The following is a 4275-nucleotide window of genomic DNA, read 5'->3' as shown; positions in this document are numbered from 1 at the left end:
GAGTCCCTGATGATTAAATAAACCAAGATTTTACCATGACTGCAATTTTAGAGAGACGTGAAAGCGAAAGCCTATGGGGTCGCTTCTGTAACTGGATAAATAGCACTGAAAACCATCTTTAAATTGGATGGTTTGGTGTTTTGATGATGCCTACCTTATTGACGGCAACTTCTGTATTTATTATTGCCTTCATTGCTGCACCTCCAGTAGACATTGATGGTATTCGTGAACCCGTTTCAGGGTCACTACTTTACGGAAACAATATTATTTTCGATGCCATTATTCCTACTTCTGAAGCTATAGGTTTACATTTTTACCCAATCTGGGAAGCGGCATCCGTTGATGAATGGTTATACAACGGTGGTCCTTATGAACTAATTGTTCTACATTTCTTACTTGACGTAGCTTGTTACATGGGTCGTGAGTGGGAGCTTGTTACCCGAGAAGCCTATGATGATTGATTTTACTTCCCCACCTAGCTACTCTAGGTTGGGGGGTAGGCCCTGGGGGCGAAGTTATAGACACCTTTCCATACTTTATATCTGGAGTACTTCATTTAATTTCTTCTGAAGTATTGGGCTTTGGCGGCATTTATCATGAACTTCTGGGACCTAAGACACTTGAAGAATCTTTTCCCTTCTTTGGTTATGTCTGGAAAGATTGAAATAAAATGACCACAATTTTAGGTATTCACTTAATCTTGTTAGGTCTAGGTGCTTTTCTTCTAGTATTCAAGGCTCTTTATTTTGGGGGCATATATGATACCTGGGCTCCGGGAGGGGGAGATGTAAGAAAAATTACCAACTTGACCCTTAGCCCGAGTATCATATTTGGTTATTTACTAAAATCCCCTTTTGGAGGGGAAAGGTTCCATTTGTATACTTGGTGTAATCTGGCATATCTTAACCAAACCCTTCGCATGGGCTCGACGCGCACTTGTATGGTCTGGAGAGGCTTACTTATCTTATAGTTTAGGGGCTTTAGCCGTCTTTGGTTTCATTGCTTGTTGTTTTGTCTGGTTCAATAATACCGCTTATCCTAGTGAATTTTACGAATCTACTGGACCAGAAGCTTCTCAAGCTCAAGCATTCTTTTCTAGTTAGAGACCAACGCCTTGGGGCTAACGTGGGATCCGCTCAAGGGCCTACTAGTTTAGGTAAATATCTAATGCGTTCCCCACCCGGAGAAGTCATTTTTGGAGGAGAAACTATGCGTTTTTGGGATCTGCGTTCTCCATGGTTAGAGCCTCTAAGGGGTCCAAATGGGTTAGACTTGAGTAGGTTGAAAAAAGACATACAACCTTGGCAGGAACGACGTTCTGTGGAATATATGACTCATGCTCCTTTAGGTTCTTTAAATTCCATGGGTGGTGTAGCTACCGAGATCAATGCAGTCAATTATATCTCTCCTAGAAGTTGGTAAGCTACCTTTCATTTTGTTCTAGGATTCTTCTTCTTCGTAGGTCATTTGTGGAACGCGGGAAGGGCTCGTGCAGCTGCAGCAGGATTTGAAAAAGGAATTGATCGTGACCTTGAACCTGTTCTTTTCATGACCCCTCTTAATTGAGATGAGACAGGAGATCCAATGCTTGAATGAAGTACAAATCACTTTGATTCAATCATACATCTTGGAATCAGCTTAAGTATTCCTTTTTTCTTCTTCTTTTTTTCAACTCATTTTATCTAATTTATATCGAATCTATTTTTCTGGCTTGGCTAGGTGGGATATCCGAGCCATTCCCCTTTCTTTCGGATAGTAGATTAGGCAAAACCACTAAAGAAAAAAATCTATTCAATTAGCAAAAAAGGAGAGACAGGGATTCGAACCCTCGATAGTTCTTTGTTCAAAACTATACCGGTTTTCAAGACCGGGGCTATCAACCACTCAGTCATCTCTCCGAAAGACTATTTTTATTTTATTCCTCTGAATAAAACATGGATATAGGGGTGGATACCCCCACTATCTGTAGAAAGATCTCAGGTGCGAACCCACTGGTCGATCTATCTATCCGTATATAGATATATGATCTAGCATGCCCATTTGTGAAATAAAAAATAAAATTCCATTTCTCTCCTCTCTCCGCCCCACTCCATGTACGAATAAAGTGTGAAAGAGGTAGTAGTAATAATTCATATAGAATCAATGGATTCATGATAAAGTAAAATCCCTCGATGACATATTTTATAACAATTAATATTTTTTGGCTGATAGAGGGATCAAATGGTATATAGTTCATTTGTTGGTAGCTTGGAGGATTAAAAGCATGACTCTTTTTTTCCATTTGGCTGTTTTTGCATTAATTGCTACTTCATTAATCTTATTGATTAGCGTACCCGATGTATTTGCCTCTCCTGATGGCTGGTCAAGTAACAAAAATGTTGTGTTTTTTGGTACATCCTTATGGATTGGATTAGTCTTTCTGGTGGGTATCTTTAATTCTCTCATCTCTTGAACCTATTCGTCGCAGACCCAAAATGCCCCCCTAATTTTTCTCGGTTGTGAGACACAATAAATTTGAATCTAAGTCCCCAAAGAAATTGCAAATTAAATAAAGAAAACACAAAAATTAGAGGGGGGTCAAACTTTTTGAATAAAAAGAATACAATTAAAAAAATAATTGGAATCGTTCAGAAAAGAATATGTGTCCCGACACTGCACAAATAAGATTCGTTTATATATCATATATGTGGGCACATATTGTGTATCAAGAACAAAAAAATGCGGATATGGTCGAATGGTAAAATTTTTCTTTGCCAAGGAGAAGATGCAACCCTACCTTTGAGTGCGGTTTGAACTATTGATTTACGTAATTGGAAATAACCAATTAGGTTTACGACGAAACCTAGAAATCAATCACTGATCCAATTTGAGTACCTCTGCAGGATAGACCTCAACAGAAAACTGAAGAGTAACGACAACAAGTGATTGAGTTCAGTAGTTCCTTATATAAAATTATTGACACTAGAGATATAGTAATATGGAGAAGACAAAATTGTTTCAAGCACCGACAGAACCGGAAGCGCCCCTTCTTTCAAAAAGAGGAGGACGAGTTATTCACATTTCATTTGATGGTCAGAGGCAAACTGAAAGTTAAGCAGTGGGAATTCTAAAGATTCCCCGGGGGGAAATAGAGATGTCTCCTAAGTTACCAATAATATGTGAAAGTATCGACGTAATTTCATAGAGTTATTCGATTTGAATGCTACATGAAGAACATAAGCCAGATGACGGAACAGAAAGACCCATGATGTAGAAGATCATAACATGAGTGATTCGGCAGATTTGGATTCATATATATATCCACCCATGTGGTACTTCATTCTACGATATATATAAGATCCATATGTATAGATATCATCATCTACATCCAGAAAGTCGTATGCTTTGGAAGAAGCTTGTACAGTTTGGGAAGGGGTTTTGATTGATCAAAAGAAGAATCTACTTCAACTGATATGCCCTTAGGCATGACCATACATAACATAGAAATCACACTTGGAAAGGGTGGACAATTAGCTAGAGCAGCGGGTGCTGTAGCAAAATTGATTGCAAAAGAGGGGAAATCGGCCATATTAAAATTACCTTCTGGGGAGGTCCGTTTGATATCCAAAAACTGCTCAGCAACAGTCGGACAAGTGGGGAATGTTGGGGTGAACCAGAAAAGTTTGGATAGAGCCGGATCTAAGCGTTGGCTAGGTAAGCGTTCTAATAAATAATGCAATCTCGAGATTTAATCCCATAGAGATGATAAATCTTTGGCCTGTAAATTCAATGAATGAATATTACCTCTCGATGATCTTGAATCGGATCAATATCATGAATAACAATATTTGAACTATCAAATCAATTCGTCGTCGAGAATTGAATAGTATAACATAGGAAGTTCTTTTATCCATACCGCCCCAAACTTGGATTCCTGACCCAATCCAACCAAAATTCCTTTATTTATCATTTTTTATCATCTGTTCTTTTTTTCTCTCTAATCTATCTAGTTCCTTCTTGTACAATCATCTGACGAAGTCTCATCAAACAGCTCTTCCACTTCCAGTGGTCACATAGTTACAAACCCAAAGAAACAATAAAAGCTAAATGGAAAAAGAAAGGAGTTTAGAACGAAACTATTTTTGACTTGGAAGACAAAGAAGTGTGATAAATATACGATCGTATAAAATGAATATTCATCAAATTTACTATTTTTCAACTTGTTCTTTCGTCGATGGGGCCTTAAAACAAAATGAAAAATCGAAAAAATGATTCATTCCCCTTTCTAAGAGGAGT

At 38.1% G+C, this 4275-nt stretch overlaps 1 pseudogene; it reads left to right on the top strand.

The window, feature by feature from the left end:
- Positions 1 to 637: 637 nt before the first annotated feature.
- On the top strand, positions 638 to 1820 carry LOC124899278 (annotated as a pseudogene).
- The last annotated feature ends 2455 nt before the right edge of the window (positions 1821 to 4275 follow it).

The sequence above is a fragment of the Capsicum annuum genome, chromosome 6, assembly GCF_002878395.1.
Source record: "Capsicum annuum cultivar UCD-10X-F1 chromosome 6, UCD10Xv1.1, whole genome shotgun sequence".
Classification (NCBI taxonomy): Eukaryota; Viridiplantae; Streptophyta; class Magnoliopsida; order Solanales; family Solanaceae; genus Capsicum; species Capsicum annuum.
Note: the sequence above shows the minus strand (reverse complement) of the source record. Positions and strands in the feature narration are given on the sequence as shown.